Source organism: Humulus lupulus, chromosome 9 (genome assembly GCF_963169125.1).
Source record: "Humulus lupulus chromosome 9, drHumLupu1.1, whole genome shotgun sequence".
NCBI lineage: Eukaryota > Viridiplantae > Streptophyta > Magnoliopsida > Rosales > Cannabaceae > Humulus > Humulus lupulus.
In genome coordinates this window covers 151,411,049-151,429,804 of record NC_084801.1, presented here as the reverse complement: position 1 = coordinate 151,429,804, position 18,756 = coordinate 151,411,049, and the positions used below count along the sequence as shown (strand labels likewise).

Below are 18,756 nucleotides of genomic sequence, written 5' to 3'. Positions count from 1 at the left end.
TGCAAGTTGGGCCTAATAGTTTAAAAAAAAAAATACAAGTTTTCATGCAAAGTTCTTAAAACAACCAAAGTTCAAGTCCCATTGATAAGTTTAGGAAGTCCAAATTAACATAAAATTATTAAAAGAAAATGGCGTTTAAGTTGATCGTTTCTCGTGCATAGGATGCCCCCACGCCATACACACAACGACGATAGAACTCCCTACATCACCACGCGTGCCATAGAGAAACCTATTTGCTACCTTGAAGGGAAAGTAAGAGGTGGGCTAAAAGCCCAGTAAGGAAGTACAAACAGCACTGAAGTAAATCAAACAAATCATAATCGCATCATATATCGTCACACATCATATCATCATTATCGTAATAACGTCAACATCCTAAACATAAACATAATCATAACAACATTGGCATCATCATCACAACATCATCACATAAACATCATATCCTTGTGAACATGGCCCGCTAACTTGTCCATGTCACCCTTTGAGGTAAATAGGATCTCTGGTCGTTGAATAACCTCGGCGCGTTCGCCCTTTGAGCTACGTCTTCATATACTTAGTAACTCGGGTTACGTCTTCATATCCTTAACAACCCCTTTTTGATGTGTCGCATTCATCACGCTAACATCCATTCATATCATACAACATTCAAAATGACATACAATCCAGTCACATCATTATAACAAAACATTTCATAATTCATAACACATAAGTCATTACATTCTCATTCATACCAACGATCTTACCATTCATAGCATAAACAAACAAAATTCTATCTAACTTCCTTACCTCAGGTCCTAGCAAGGTAAAATGACAACTTCACAACGAGCCTATACCATAATCAAAATAACCTTCCTTAGCATCATATAAACTCTATTTTGCCCACTCATATAACCCATGTATGCATGGGCCATGCACACACGGTGAAAGTTATTCAAAAACATACAAACAAGGCATATTTACACATAAGGTCATAAAAGAATAATGCACATTCTACCTATATTGCATGCATGGTCTTGCTATAATACTATATGGTTGCATATTAGACATATTTTTTAACATAAAAGAGAAATTGCATGCGACATGCATACGTAAGAACACTGTTTAAAAGCGGCGTTAAAACAATAATTCCTACTCGTTTATTTCTATTGCTTTTGAAAATAATGAAATTGTAACATGATTGATTACCATTGTTTGTCCTCTTAAAATTACTAGGTTGATTAAATCTCTCAAGATATTATTTTATTTCATAAAATAATTTATTTAACCAATTTAAAATATAATAATCCCATTATTTACTTTTAAATCCCATAAAATAACAAAGACAAAAAAAAAACTATGTGAAATACTTATAGTTTAACAACCACTTTGAAACATATTCACAAGTCATAAACAAATAATCATCTTCATCTTGTCTTACATATGCCCTTGATTTATTAATATCATGCAAGTATTCCAAAGAAACAAAACCACCATATATTTATTTAAAATCTTACAACACCCTATTATGTTTCTGAAATTTAAATTGGCATAAGACATAAAAAAATAACCATCATGCTTTGAAAATCACCCTTAGGCCGAAATCCCATAGCCCAAAATAATCAATTCTTTTCATGTTATTTTGAAATACTCATCATCACTTTCTCATAGATCATCACAATTGAAAACCCTTGTATGCTTTCACATAAAATCCTTAAGCCAAAACATACCCATCATCAAATCTTAGAAAATCTTTAAACAACATATCATAAACACCACATATCAATAATCAACTCCATGCACATACTATGAATATACATTTAAGAATTACAACCACAAGAACCCAAACAACAAGAGTACCCATGCCACGCCTAGGTCTATTTCCCCCCATACATCATCATAAAAAAAATATAACCACCAATCCATGAATCCAAGAAACATTATAACATTAGGATTAGAGATTCAATACCTCTCTTGATTGTAAAATCAAGAACACAAATCGATCAACACCCAAACTTTACCACCCCTTGTTCAGGCCTAGGGTTTTTTTTCTTCGAAATCCACCATGAGAAGAAGAAGAGATTCAACAACACACAATAAAAAAAACCATAGTCAATATTACTTCGAATTAAAAGAAGAGAATAGACAAGCATAAACACAAAGAAGACATACCCTAGACTTGGCCTTCCCTTCTCCTTCTTCGTTTCTTCCTTCTTCTTCCTTTCTTCCTTCTTCTCCATCTCTCTCTAGCTCATGTCCCTCTCTCACTTTCTCTCTTTAATTTCGGCAACCTAAGAGCATAATGACTCTTCTCTACTTTCCTTCCCCCTTTATCCTTATTCTCTCATAATAGCCTAATAAAATAAAAGGCTAAGTTTCCTATTTTCTCTTAATTTTTATTTATTTTGAATTTATCTTAATTGATAGAAAAATAAAGATGATAGCATCCTTGCCTAATTTATCTAAAATCACCCAATAAAAATGGTAAATAATCTTCTCCTTTCCCACTATGCTACATGTCCAAGCCTCTTCTTTCCCTTTTCTTTTATTTTTTTTTTAAATTAATTAAATCTTATAAAAGGAAACCATAAGTGTGTAGAAAATTTTACACATGTGCACCATGCAACCACGCACTTGCACACTCAATAACTAGGGTGCATCACTACCTACCATGCACTTTAGTGCATTCAACCAAAAGACAAATAATCACATTTTAAAAATAAATCAATAAATAACATTTAACAATTAAATTCACAAAATTTTACCAAACTCTAACAATTAATTTAAAAAACAAACAATTAAATAAAATAATTCACAACACTTAACAATTAATTAAATTAAAACACAATAATTTTAATAACTAAAAAAAATTATTTGGTGCACTACAAAGAACTATGCCTACTATTTAGAGATTTATGTTGAATTACACCATCGACAGCTAGACCTAGACGAAGATGTCTTGCTTCAGTTTTAAATTCTGGATTTAAGTTATTAACTTTTTTCCAGGCCTGTGAATCTGCAAGATGTCAGAGTTTAACATCTTTCGCTCTTCTAGTCTCATGCCATATTAAGTTTTCAGAGTTTTCTGCACTTCAATATAACCGCTTAAGCCGCAGAATCAAAGGCAAGTACCACATAAATTTATGAGGAATAAGTTTCCTAATCTCCTTACTCTTGCTAGGTTTGTAGCTGGGTAAATTACATTCAGGGCAAGTGTCCATGTCTGCATACTCTTTACGATATAACACATAATCGTTCAGACATGCATGGATCTGCTCATACTTAAACCTAATCATTAAACCAAATACCTCTGTCTATAATACATAATTATAAGCTAATTGGACAAGTATTATAATAGGTAACCTAAAAAGTTAGAAAGCGGTAAAGTTAAAATGGAGGGAAACAAAAAAAAAAAGGCTGGGTAAAGTTAAAATTGAGGGTTTCTGCCTAGCCCTATTCTCTCAAAACCCAATCCCTAATGACGCCTCTGCCTCTTTCTCTCACACTTGGTTTCTCAGTTCCCTCTCCATCGATCTTTCTCTCGCTCTCTCTTTCCCAGAGTCTTTCTACCCTCTCTCCATCGTGCGAGCTGCTGGAGCTCACCACGCCAGAGGAGCACTCTCTCCACTGGAATTGCAGGCTCTTTCTTCCCTAATTTGTGATCAGAGAGAGTGAAGAAAATGGCGACCGGTCAGTTCAAGGCAGAGACATTGTTCGATTTGATGAAGCAGCACTTCGAAACCGAAGAGGGTAAATAACTTTGGAGAAAGTTAATCTCATTTACCAGATCAATCTCGCACCCAAGGTGTTATCTTTATTTTTATTTTTATTTTATTTTATTTTTGGCTAAACTAAAAAGGGGGAATTTTGATTTGGGTTTGTGACCTAATTTTTGATAATCTGGCTTTGGGTTTACAGAAAATTGGGATCGATGAGGTCTGTTATACTATTGATCTGAAGAATGCGAAGGTCTTCAAAGGTTAGTTCTTTTTTCTTCTTTTTAAACTAATTTGTTTTTTTGGATTTGGGAATAAGTTATATCAGAATGTATAATTGTTTGGTTTCATATTTTCTAAGAAAACTGTTTTAATTGTTTAATTGCTCTTGTGTTGAGGAGGTTTTTCTTTTGTCTCACTATTTGGCCACAAAACACATGAAATATATATAGTTTAATTTGTAAAGTAAACCTTTTTTTAATCTCATTTTCCATTAGTTTTGTTTTGATAACTATTTGTGAAGTAACTTCTAAGTAAGAAAAAAGAAGATGCTCATTTTTGTGAGTTTTGGTCAAATTTAAGGAACATTGGAAGGAGAAGAAAAGCCTTATGCCACATTTTCCTTAAAGGAAGATGATTTTGTCAAAATTGCATTTGGAAAGATGAATCCCCAGATTGCTTCCATGAGGTTGGTTTACACCTCTTAATTTTTCTAAGTCAAATTGATCATTTACTAATATTTATTGTCATCAACTGTTTACTAGATGTAAATAATTTCAAATTTTTTTCTTAATAGAAAATTCTGTTGAATTGCTATCCCTGCAATTATTTCTCAAAGAATCTACAGTTTTTTCCCCATTACTTGGTTCTTTGTATTTTTCGTACATCATATTTATGTTCCCGGTATTGTGATACAAATAGCCTATTTTTTGTATGTATAAGTCATTTATTCATTTATGAAGTTTTTTATATAAGAACTGCGTAGCATAAATCATGCAAGGTGTGCTTAGCTAAGATGTACGATATAAAATTGCTACTATGTATGAGTCAATGTTACCTTTTACATATTTATTTATTTTTGGAATCTTATGATATATCTTTATATATTAAAGTGTTTATATGATAGACATTGTTGTTTTTTAGCAGATTTTTTTTTCTTTTTGTTTAAATAGTTTTATAATTTTTGTTAGTTAACAGAAAAAAAATATTTAATTTGTTATCTTTATATAAAGAGATAACGTTTCATTATATGATTAACAATTAATAAGTACACCAACTTCTCATACTCATGAGCTATGAAGATATCTTAGATATGGTTTGGTAGCTTTATATGAGAGAGAGAAATAGACATTGTATATGGTCCTTCTAGATTTATGAAAATAGTTGATAATGGTGAGAGAGGCCATTTCTATGTTCTCAATTTTTTATCTGATACATGATGCCTTCTAGTTTTATGAAAATATTTGATAATGGTTGAAGCGTGTCTATAAGTTTGATTTGCTATTTTGTATTGGAATGAAAGATAATTAAAAAGTAGGGATCTATTTTTGAACCTCGTTTGCTTCAATCTACTAATTGCTTACAAAAATAGAAGAAGCTCTATTCTATTTTTGTTTTTTTTCCTATAAGCTAATTTTTAGTTTTGTACCTCTATTGTTAGTGGTCTTGGAATTCAGTGATAGCGGATACTCTGTTTGCCAGTGGAATTTTCTCTTCGTTCATCTCTTAGCTTATTGTTTCTCTTTTGTATTTTTTGATGGTTTAACACAATGCTATCTTTTGGGCTATTAGCTTTCTAATCTGAACAGCATAAAAGAGCAATTTCTATCAAATATTACTTGATGTAAATGCTATGCTTTAATTTATCTTTGACTTCTATCTCTTTGCTTAGTTTGTGATTGGTCTATTTTTCAAAATAAAATAATTTACCAAGTAAACACTAGACTTTACAGCATGTAATTCTTGAGACTAGTTTGAATAGAACTGATTTTTTATTAGAGAGCAAGCCTTATTTTTTTAATTTGTAAATATGATTTTGTTTTTCAGCATTTGGGTTAGAATTTATAACTTGAATTTCAAATTGGAAGTTAACTTTTGCTTTAATACTATGAAAATTTTAGAAGAGTTTGAATATCTTAAATATTCATCCATAGTGAAGTAGGCTCTAAGATTGTTATTGTGTGCTGTGGTGATAACGAAAGGTTGAGAACTTGAATGTTTTAGTGAAGTAGGATCTGAGAAATTTGTGTGTTGCGATGAGATAAGGAAGAAAACTTGTGAGTTGTTTGAATTGATATTGGCAAATGGTTGGTTGCTAGCATAGGGAAAATATTGTTCGATTTTATGTAGACTTGTCTATGATTATCCTACAATTGAATTGTGTTTGTTTGATTGGTTTGATTATTGGTAAATTAGTTATTTTGATTTTTCTTTTAATTTTTTGTAGACATAGGAAAAGTTATGAATGTAACTCTGCTTTCATTTTATTGGCTCAATTGAGGCTATATCTTTGAGTGGAATAATTTTTTGTATAGATTTCGAAGTCCGTTTCTGTTGTATTGCAAGTAGCCCTGGCTGATTTTCTTTTCTTTTCAGGGTCATGTATAGTTTCTCCTTGAAATTAACATGATTATACTTCTCATTATATAGTATAGAGCAAAATATATATATATACCACTAGTGATAGTGAAGATGAAAATGAGGCAAAAACCAGCTGATATTCTCATTGCCTGCATTGCATTCCCCCACATAAAAATTTAATACACATAATCTATCTCATTAATTTATTGTTATCATAGTTGCAAAACAAAGACACCTGTAATGTACCAATATACAAAGAATATGGAATTATATTGTGATCATCTTTTATTAAAAAGATTATCTCTATATATAGTTTCACACATATCATTGGTTAAGTACTCAAGAGATTAATAAAACTAATGTACGTATAAAATTGATGGAGAATATAATTTGATTGGCATCCAGAATTATTATCAAGAACATAAGTATTAGAGTTATATGTTTTTAAGACACATGATAGAAAATAAGTATATTCTCATACAAAATCAACTCTAGTTAAAATTGAAACAAACACTATACTACTAACATGATATTTATCTTTACTTAACTAATTAAATGAAATTTTGACCTATTTTGCTACCTTCAATCTTAGACCATATATTCACAAAATTTAATATATAAATATTTTTTTTTACTTATTGTATCATTTAATTTTAGTTTTGTATTAATCTTTTATGTATTGATTATATTCTTTATGTTGTGGATCAAATTGGCAAGGAGCATTGCAAAGTTAATTAACTTCATTATTAATTGCAAGAGGTACGGAAATATGCTCTCTTAACTCTTATATTAATATCATACAAATGTTAGAGGAGTTTGAATATCTTAAATATTCATTCGTAGAGAAGTAGGTTCTGAGACTAAAATTGTGTGCTGCAGTGATAACGGAAGGTTGAAAACTTGTGTGTCTTAGAGAAGTAGGTTCTGGAAAATTTGTTTGTGTGTTGCGGTGATATAAGGAAGAAAATTTATTGTGTGTTGTTTGAATTTTCTTACTTGGTATTGATAGATGGCTAGGTAACCTTTAGATGGTTAGGCAACCTTTATATTAATTGATCAACAAATGTACAATTAATCATGCTTGGCAAACTATGAAAATTATAACATTGAACATTTACTAATTAAAATCTAATATAATATTCAATTCAAACCATAACTATCACCACTAAATAAAATTATTAGGTGAAGTTTTACAATTAACATAAGTCACATCAAACTACTAATCCTCCACATATTTTACTTAAAAACTGAACAACAAAACATAATCAAAACACATAAAAGTTTGAAGATTGCTCCCATCTATTCCACAATTCATTATGCTCTTCTTTCTATTATGGATTTGGCTTGCCCAACTACATAATCTGCAATCCCATTTTGTAAAGATGAGTTAAATAAAAAAAAAAGAGTACAAGTAATATCAATTAATGGTAAGAAAAATTTGTGAACTAAACAAAGAAAATCCTAATAATATACAGGAGGCATGCTAAGTTGTTGTAAGATACATTTCTTACATTTATGAAAAAAAAATTGATATTTTGAGGTATATGAATTTTTTTTTTTGATCAAGAAGAATGAAGACTTCATTAATCAACTGAACAAATCCAACCTACAAACTCCAAACTCCTAAAAAGGAGCTCAACAAAACTGACAGACTGATTACAAAATCAATCTCATCACCAAATTTCTCTCAAGTCTACTATGGTTCCTATGTATAACAGAAAGTAATCTATACTTCACTACAGTTTTAATATCATTTACAATATGAAGACTCGACCTGGAACAACCCTCAAACAGGCATTGATTCCTATTAAGCCAAATATAGTAGTTAACAGCTGCCAGGACAGTGACCCTGATGCAGTGCACCAAACCGGTCATCCTCATGCTCAGCCAGTTGACCCAACCTCTGAAATCTTTAGGCCAAGCAGCCATTCCTAACCAAACAAAAATCTGGTCTACAATTTGAGAGGATAAACTACATTTGTAGAACAGATGATCATGAGATTCTGGGCTGATACCACAGACAGGGCAATCCAAAGTGATCAAATCAAGATGAAAGCGAACCAAATTGTCCCTGGTAAGAAGCTGGGAGTTCACTATTTGCCACAGCATGAAACGGTGCTTAGGAACATTCAATGAGTGCCAAACAACTTTATAGTAGGGACACACCTGAGGTTGAGGAATTAAACTGTTATAGAGAGCAGCAGCTTTGAATTTTCCAAAACAGCCAGCAGCTTCAACATCTGCTTTAGGGAACCAGCGTCTCAAGTAGCAGAGCTTGCGCCAGTACCAGCTAGTGTCTAGTTTAAGATCATACGACCAGAAAGGAGCCCCTTTAAGGTAGATGGAGTTGATCCACTTGACCCACAGCAGGTCATTTTTATCAGAAATGGCCCAGATGAATTTCGCAAGAATAGCTCGATTCCAATTAACTCCATTCTTGAAGCCAAGTCCCCCATAAGACTTCGGAAGACAAACCTTATCCCAGGAGGCAACATGCACTTTGCTCCTAGTTCCATTAGTACCCCATAAAAATCCCCTACACAATTTCTCAACTTCCTTAGTCACACTGTGAGGAAGCACAAAGATGCTCATCCAGTAGTTGTGAAGGCCAAATAACACAGAGTGAATTAATTGGATCCTTCCAGCAAAAGATAAATGCCGACTAGCCCAAGAATGCAACCTTTGATGAATTTTCTTGATTATAATGCCACAATCTTCAACTCTCCATCTAGTAGGCCTAAGAGGCACTCCCAAATATTTCAAAGGGAAATCTCCTTCTGTGAGTTGAAAGTCAGCAAGAATACTACTCCTATCAGACGCCTGAACACCACCAAAGAAGATTTGTGATTTATCTTTACTGACAGATAGCCCTGAAGTATTGGTGAACTCGTCCAAAATATCCTTTATAACTAACAGAGACTGTCTAGTACCTTTGCTAAACAGAATTAAATCATCGGCAAAGCAGAGATTGATGAGTTTTAGACTCTTACACATAGGATGAAATCTGAATAAAGAGTGATTTGCTGCTAGTTGAAGTTTTCTAGTTAGGTACTCCATGATAAGTACAAAGAGTAACGGGGATAGAGGGTCACCTTGCCGCAGCCCTTTCTCACCTTTGAAGCTACCTTGCACCCTCCCATTCATAGACAGAGAATAGGTAGTAGACCGAACACAGATCATCACCCTCTGAACAAACTTACTAGGAAAGTTGAAAGCTGTAAGCAGAGCTTCAAGGAAATCCCAGCTGACTGTGTCATAAGCTTTGCTTATGTCAATTTTTATAGAACATCTCGGAGAAACAAGCTTTCTTTGATAGTTTTTCAGAAGATCTTGCAATATCATCACATTATGAGCTAAAGACCTACCCTTAATGAAAGCTCCTTGGTTTTGGTTGACCAAAGAAGGCAGAACTTCCGCAAGCCTCAAACACATTAGCTTGGCAATGCATTTATAAACTGTAGAACAACAAGCTATGGGGCGATAATCAATAGCTCTAGAGGGGCTATCCTTCTTAGGGATCAATGAAATCATCGTGGCATGAAATTCAGCAGGCATAATCCCTGAGTTGAAGAAATCCATAGTGGCACTGCAAAAGTCAGCTCCCAAAACAGGCCACATGGTTTTGAAAAATCCCGAACCATATCCATCTGGCCCTGGGGACTTATCATCCGGAATACTGAACAGCACACGTTTTATTTCCTTGCTAGAGAACGGTTTCAACACAGCAAGTTGTTGCTCCAAGCTAAGCTTAGCACCCTTTTCCATACACTCATAGTTAAGCTTGATAGTAGTGGTACTTCTGCTCCCCATAAACCCACGAAAATGGGATAAAAAGTGATCTACTACTTCAGAAAACTTATCGTTTATCCTCCCCTGGTCATTAACAAAAGTAGCAATCCTGTTCTCCACCTTCCTTTTCTTCAGATAGGCATGAAAAAAGGCAGAGTTCTCATCCCCTTGTTGAAGCCAATTAATTTTACTACGTTGTCTCAAAAAGCTAAAGTACATCTTTTCAAACCTGCTTAAGTTCTCAGCTGCAGACTTCTCTAAATACTGGTACTCTATAACACTCGGATGCATTTGAGCCTGAAATCTAGCTTCAGTGTAATTATTCCTGGCATCAGTAAAAGCTTTCCCCACATCACCAATAGTTGTCTTATTAAACTTCTTAAGAGAATGCTTTAATCTCATGAGTTTATAATAAAGACCTTTCAAACCCTTAACAGCCAAAGGTTTCTCCCAGCTAGCCAAAACAGTCCCTTTGAAATCTTGATGATCAGCCCAGAAATTAAAATAATGAAAAGGTATGAACCCAATCTTCTCTGATATAGAAGCAGCAATGACACAAGAAATGTGATCAGATTAGGTCTCCCAAGCAAAACGAGCAAAGGAGTGAGGGAAAGTGTCATGCCAATCTTCATTAACCAACGCATGGTCTATTAGAGAATATATTCTATTAGCTCCTTCTTGGTTGTTAGACCAAGTGAAGAACGAGCCTGTCCTTTTGAGAGCTTCCACCTGAGCCTGAGCTAGCCACAAATTAGAATCATTCAAGTCCTTCATAGCAATAGGTACCCCACCAACTCTGTCATCACAATTGAACACTGCATTGAAGTCTCCAAACAGAATCCAGGGCTTGACTGGAAATTTAAGCTTCAAAAGGTCCTCCCATAAACTTTTCCTCGCATCAATGGTGTTTAGCCCATACACAAATGTTGCACAAAAAGCACTATCCTGACCTGTCATTTTAACAAAGCAATGCACAAACTGAGTGGATTCAGAGATGACAATCACTCTGACAAATTTCTTCCTCCAAATAATAAGCAACCGGCCCTCAATAACTGGGCTAGTATAGCAATCCCAACCACTGAATTTAGTCATCATCATTTCAGTAATCTTTTTCTCCTTTAACTTAGTCTCAATCAAAGCTCCAACTCCTATTTTATTCATACTACAGAAATTTAAAACAAAATTCTGTTTATTCTTGTTATTAACTCCCCTCACATTCCAACTAGCAATATTACAATTATCCATTATTCGTAATAGAGATACCTAACTCCTTTGCCACAGTTGGCACTGAACCCTTCTTCAAACTAGTTCCTGAATCTTGTAAAATGCTAAAAGCATTCCCAGATGTCTTCACTTCCTATCTAACCGAATCTGGTTTAGCATTCTCTTGAGTTCCTTGCCCTTTTGCTTGAACTTTTCTTTTAGGAACAAGCCATTCTTTATCCTGAGTAGGTGGTGCCTTAACTTTATTGTCCAGCTGAACATCAGGATTGACCCTAGCCACCTCCACCGTAGTCTTTAGATCCTGAGCATTTGAAGCTGCTTCAGTCTTTTCTGCAACGTTCGGTTTCCCTTTAGTAATCATTTCCCCCTTACGGCAGTCAGCCATAATATGCCCATACCCCGAGCAACTCTTACACTTCACAGGAAGCCATTCGTAATCAATGCCCTGCTCCACTAACTGACCATGTTCATTAAGAAATTGGATAATACGGGGAGGAGAATCCGTAATATCCATCTCAACCAAGATCCGAGCAAACTGGACTCTAGTACGATCCTTAGTATGTTGATCAACCATAATTGGTTTCCCAATAGTGCTAACTAAGGTACTTAAGCTCTTATTCCCCCAGTACTGTAGACCCAAGTCGTGTAAACGGATCCATAAGGGCACAGATTGCACAAGCTTTAGAGCATTCAAATCTGCAGTCCAAGGCCTGATAATAACAGGCTTTCGATCAAAATGAAGAACCCCTGACTCTAAGACCTGATTTCTTGTAGCATCATCATTGAATCTAACCATAATCAACCCCATTGTCATTCTAGCCACTTGTGCGATCCCAAGATGTCCCCAAATTCGCTTGACGAAACCCTCAAAAACTGCCATAGGAGGATTTGCTCCCAAAACCATGCAGATAACAGCCGAACTCCAGCTAGCAGTCTGCATAAGCATCTCTTCTGGATCCACTTGTGCAATTCTCATCCCATCCTTGATCAGCGGCTCAGAATAGGAGAGCATTGGGTCACGACCAAACATGTTTTCCTTAGAAAAGGATTGCCAATGTGATTTCGCTGATTCTTGGTAACAACCCTTGCCAATCTCAGACTCCGGCAACGTCTCCATCTCTTCAGCCCAATTCAAATTGCTTTGGACGAACGGATCATTCATCAAACCAGGCTGATGCTCATGTCGACAAGTAGTCGAGCTGTCTTTTCCTGAATTCACCACTCCTGCAATGAGATTCAGACCAGTTAAGGACTCAGCACCATTCCCTACATCTTCTCCGTCGTGCGTTTCATGTACAGAACCATGATCCGGCGAGTGGGAAGCAGGCTTTCGAACCACTCTCTTCTTCTTCGCCATGGAAGAGAGAAAACAGGGAAACGCGCACCTCTTGTTGATTATCTATAAGAATTTATATTCATTATATTTTTACATTTTACTTTCGTACAAATATATATTAGATTATGTGTACTTGAATTTTCAAGATGAAAAACTATAGATTATAGAGAATGAAAACATAGATTATATTATATAATTTTTATTGAAATTTTTTTTGGCTCCCCCTATTTGTAAATCATGGCTTCTTCACTAGCTATTAGGGTTCTCAAATGAACTTACGGTGTTCATGTATTAGTTCCAACATTTAACTTCAAAGGCCAAAAATCTATTCTCTTCCCCTGTTTTATAAAAATAAGAGGTTCTGACTAAAACACTTGAAAATCAACTTCTTCAAACCCAAAATATATCATATTCAAGTTCTTCTAGAGATACCCCATTCGAAAAATTATTGGAGACCTGAAGTGAAAAAAAATCAGCTTGAATACCCAAAATATGTCATTTACTCAGTATATATTATGTGTTTTATCATGTAGTGAGCAGATCAAAAATATTAAATTAAGTGCATATATAATTGACATTTAATCACTCAAGAAACACTAGAAAATTAACTTTTTCAATCCCAAAATTTATCAACTTAATTGAAAACAAAAAATATTTTACATTTAATCACACAACAAAACTTACTTCAATAATATCATAATCGAAACATCATCAATAGTTCTAGAATCAATAATTAAAGTTCTAAGGTCACTTGAGTAGAGATAGTTGTAGTAATGTGTGTAATATAAAAACTTTTTTATTATTCAAACTCAATTATTGTAAATTTGGTTATGTGTCATGATATTATTGACTATTTTAGATGAATGATATGATAATTCATGACCTCATTAGTTTTTCTTTTATGTTTTATTTACCAGATTCAACAGGTGAAATGCAAAAGAAAATCTGATTTGGAAGGCTTTGGTGTGCTGACATTTGGAAGATCATGAATTTGTACCTTTACTGTTGAATATGCAACTGTTTAAGACTATTTTGTTGACTATTGTGAGAATATTTTTTTTATCTTAATTAGGCAGTGTTGAATATCTTAAGAATTTTGGATTGTTTTTAAGATAATCTTGAATGTATTTTAACACAATTATTTGGTTATATATGTTATGAACCATATAATTAGTACTCAAAAATATATTTGTACAATGTTAAGGGTGTCTTAAGTATATTAAATGAAGCAGGTTTGAATTAAAGCAATAAGAAATGATTATAATGTACAGGTTTATATAATAATAATTCAAGCTTATCCAAATATTAGAATAATACAAAAAATGTGTTATTGTATCTTTTACAATAACACTGGTTTATAAGCATAAAATTATGTTATGCAAAGTATTTTCTATAATGTAAAAAGTGTGTTATTATAAAGTGTATCATAACACTACTTTATAAGTACAAAAAAGTGTTATATAATCTATTTATAAATAGCATAATGAAATACTTATCTAATTATTAAAATAACACAACAAAAGTGTTATCGTAGGTGTAAAGAACGCCCTAAGCTAATACTTATAAAACATTCGCATATCAAAGTTTGTAAAAGAATACCACTCATTATCAAAGTTTCAGTGGGGACTTGCTTAAAACCATGCAAGTTGGCGCCATTAGTTTTAAAAGAAAACATAAATTTTTATGCAAAGTTTAAAAGAAACAAAATAAAATAACTGAGTCTCACTGATAATTTAGGAAAGTCTCTTAAACAAAACATAATTTAAATGGCGTTCTACGATGATCGTTTTTCCGTCCATAAGATTACCCCACGCCATACACCCCATGATGAAAGAACTCCTCACGTCTCCACGCGTGCCATAAAGAAATCCTATTTGCTACCTAGAAGGAAAGTAAGGGGGTGAGCTAAAAGCCCAGTAAGGAAGTACAAACAAATAAGCAAGTAAGAATACAACAAATACAAACACTAACGTTCATCTACAACATCATGGTATATCATAACATAATCGTAACATATCATCGTATCATAATCATACAGCATACATGATGAGCATGGATCGCTAGTTGTCCATGTCACCCTATGAGGTAAACAGGAGATCTCTGGTCCTTGAATAACCTCGGCGCGTCCGCCCTAGGAGTTACGTCTCAATGTCCTTAGTAACTCGTTCGATGTATCTAACATCGTAATCTGCTTGATGTATCTAACATCGTATTCTGTTTGATGTATCTAACATCGTAACTGGTTTGATGTATCTAACATCCATACACATATCACATTCAACATATCATCACGTTATGGCATTCATAATTCATAACAATTCATTCATACAACAGTCTTACCATTCATAGCATAAAATCATAGAATCTATCTAACTTCCTTACCTCAGGTCCAAGCTAAGAAATTTCACAATCTTTCAACGAGCCTATATCATAATCAAAATAACATTTCTTAGCTTCATAAAATTACTATTTTTCCCTTCCATACAACTCATGTGTGCATGGGCCATGCACTCATAATAACAGTTACACATACACATGCAATTATTCTTAACTACACATAAAGCCATAAAAGAATAATGCTCGTTTTACTTATTTTACATGCATGATCTTTTTATAAAAACCACTTAGTTGAATAATAAACATAATTTTGGACGTAAAAGTGGAGTTGCATGTAACATGCATAAGTGAGAACATTGCGTAATGGAGACGTTTTCAAAAACGATAATTCTACATTTCTTACTTTTATTATTTTAAAATGAATAGACATATTACATGCTTTATTTTTCTTAAAATTTCTAAGTTGATTAAATTTCTCAACATTATTTTATTTTAGCTTAAAAATAAAATATGTGATAATTTCATTTATTAATCTCAATTACAAAGAATTAACCAAAAAGCTTGGATTTAATTAAAATACCTATTTTTAATATGTTTCTTTAGAAAAATAAATTTTATCATTGTGTTACATAAATGATGTGAAAAATATATTTTTTTAAGTGTGGAAAATATATTTTTATTTAAATTATTTAAGACTTAGTTTTATGTAACAAAAATCCATATGTGACAATTAAATAACAATTTTTAACCTTTTTAAAACAAACTTTCAGCCACCATTTCTTTTCTTCAAAAATCACAAATAAATAGAATCTAAATATTTTTCTCAATCAAAATAAAGGAAAATCATAACTTATCAAAATATGCATTCATACCATTAAAAATACCATTTTTTCAATATTACCATAACTTAGGAAAAATAATTTGTTCCAAAAACTCATCAAATTCATTTTAGTGAAACTCACTTCATATTTTCTTACAAAAAAATTCCAGCAACTATTTTTATCATTAAAAATCACCATATTCAATTTAAAAGCTCATATTTTCTCAAAAATTCAATAAAAATTCTGTAGGTAATTATTTGAGTAAAATATCATTTTAATGGGATTTAAAATACCTCTTTTAATTTCATAAAAGTAACATAACATCAAGGACATTACTTATGCATGCAAATCATTTTTTTATCAAACTTTTACCCAATTATTTACAAAAATCAGCAAGCTTAATTTCTCATGAGATTCATCTTTTATCCCAAAATTTCACATAAAATCATACACGTCCAAAATCTCATCATACTCTTATTATATACATGATTCTAAGAATATTACTAACATATTCACATGAAATCTTATAAAACCAATTTTTCTATTCCATTGAATCTACACATGAAATCCAACAACAATAACCATGGCAATAACATACATAAATTCATAACACCATATCTCATGAACATGCCTTATAACAATCCTAGCATATTTCTTATCATATTTCTAAAATCATCATTTACCATTTTACATAAATCAAGGATTAAAAAGATAACCATAGCAATATAAACATAACATATATCCTCATTATAAACCCTATCAAATCAATCCCCTCAATCATACCCATGAACCCCTTTTAAACAATTCATTTTCTCAAAAATATACAAATCATAATCATCAATCCTACAATAATCAACCATTAGCATCACCATTAAAAACCTCAAAGACAAACCCATCAAAACCAATATATAGGCTAAGAAAGAATATTACATCTCTTGGTTGTAAAATCAAGAACACAATATGATCAACACCAAAACTTCAAACCCTCGTTCAAGCCTAGGGTTTTTATTTGAAAACCACCATGAGGAGGAGAAAGAACCCAATCACACACAACAAATAAACAAAGTCAATAACATATAATCAAGAAAAGAGATTTGACAAACCAAAAATACAAGAAAACATACTCTAAGATGGGTTCCTCTTCACCTTCTTCTTCTTTATTTCTTTCTTCTTCTCCCTCTCTCTCTCTACACGCCACTCTCTCTCTCTCTCTAATTTTGGCAGCCACAAGAGCAAATGGCTCTTCTCCTCTTTCCTTTCCCCTTTATCCTTATTCTCTCATAATGGCTTAATAAAAAGAAAAGGTAAGTTTCCCATTCTCTCCATATTTCCTCTTAATTTTTGTATAATTGTTTTTATCTTTAAATGGCATGGAATAAAAAGATGATCACATCCTTACTTAAAATAACCATGGTCTTCTAATTTTTAATTTATTTGAATCAAGAAAATAAATGGAATAAACCATTCTTTTCCCACTACACATACACGTCCACCACATGGTTTCCCATTCCCTTATTTTCCTTTTTTTTTATTTAATTTCTTACTTATTAAAATAAAATACCCAAAAATATAATAAATGGCAATTATAAAATGTGTAGAAAATCCACACATGTGCACCTTATTACCATATACTAGCACACACTAAAACACTAGAGTGCATCACTATCTACCATGGACCTTAGTGCATTCAACCATAACTCACATAATTACCTCAATTGTCACACTTATTTAAAATGTAATACTAATAGTAAAATAAACATGTTACACAATTATTCACTTATTAAATTAATTAACCAAACAAACAATTAACAAATTTAAATTCAAAAGATTATACCAAACAATTCTAATAATTAAATAAAATAATAAACAATCAAATAAAACAAACAACAACTAAACAAAATAACAACACTTAAATAAAACAATTCATCACACTTAACATTTAAATAAAAAAATAAATCACAAAAATTTAAATAATCTAAAATAAAATTTTGGTGCACTACAGTAGGATATACCATAACACATGTCCATAACTATGGACAAGTGTTATGCAAAGTGCTCCGACCTACTATAACACCGCTTTCATTAACACATCAAAAAGTGTTATGGTATATATTTGATAATACTTTTTCGATCTTATTGAAAGTATTTTTTCTTCCAGTGAATGCAATCTAAAGTTTTCTTCACTTCATATGTAGACTCAGGGAAGCAATTATTTTATGATAATATCTCCTTAAAAGCATCTAAATATTGATTAAAACATTTATCCCTAACTCCATTTTCTGCTATTAAAACATGTTTCAGACAACCATTGAATAATGGTCTCTTTGCATCTCTAACGAATTTATCGAATTTTGAAGGATCATCAACAAACTCTTCTTGTGCCTCATCAAGCAATTACATAGGATGATCGTCAATATCACTACAACCAAAATAATCAACCCCTCGCCTCCCGAATGGATAGGGATTATTAGTTTTCAATGATTCCCCATGCCAATACCATGTTATATAACTTGTATCAAATCCCTTACAAAATACACAATTCTTTATCATGGTAATATTTCCTTTTGATCCATTACCCAAATCTATTCATGGACAATGAATTCTTTCCACATCACTACAATTTGTTTGGAAAAATTCTAAAAATTTGCTGAATCCGTCTTGAAATTGTTGTGTTTCTCTATTTTCAAGAGTCCATGATTTATGCATAATGACAATGTAACACCCTACTACCCTAGAGAGGTTACCATGTGATTTTAATCCATGCTATTAACTCGCTAATCGAGGTATTAGTCCAAAAAGTGTGATTAATTAGAGTAAAGACTCATTTAAATAAGACTTTAGTATAAGAGGTTGGACATTCATTTAAATCATAAAAGTGTTACATTGGATCCCAAAATATTGTTTAAAACATATTTACAACTCAAAATTTAGGGTACAGTCGACCTAAGTGACAAAATCAAGTGTTTGTACAGTGTTC

General features: G+C 32.6%; 1 pseudogene; it reads left to right on the top strand.

Moving 5' to 3' along the window:
• Positions 1–3,420: 3,420 nt before the first annotated feature.
• Positions 3,421–4,399, top strand: LOC133800186 (sterol carrier protein 2-like; annotated as a pseudogene).
• Positions 4,400–18,756: the final 14,357 nt, after the last annotated feature.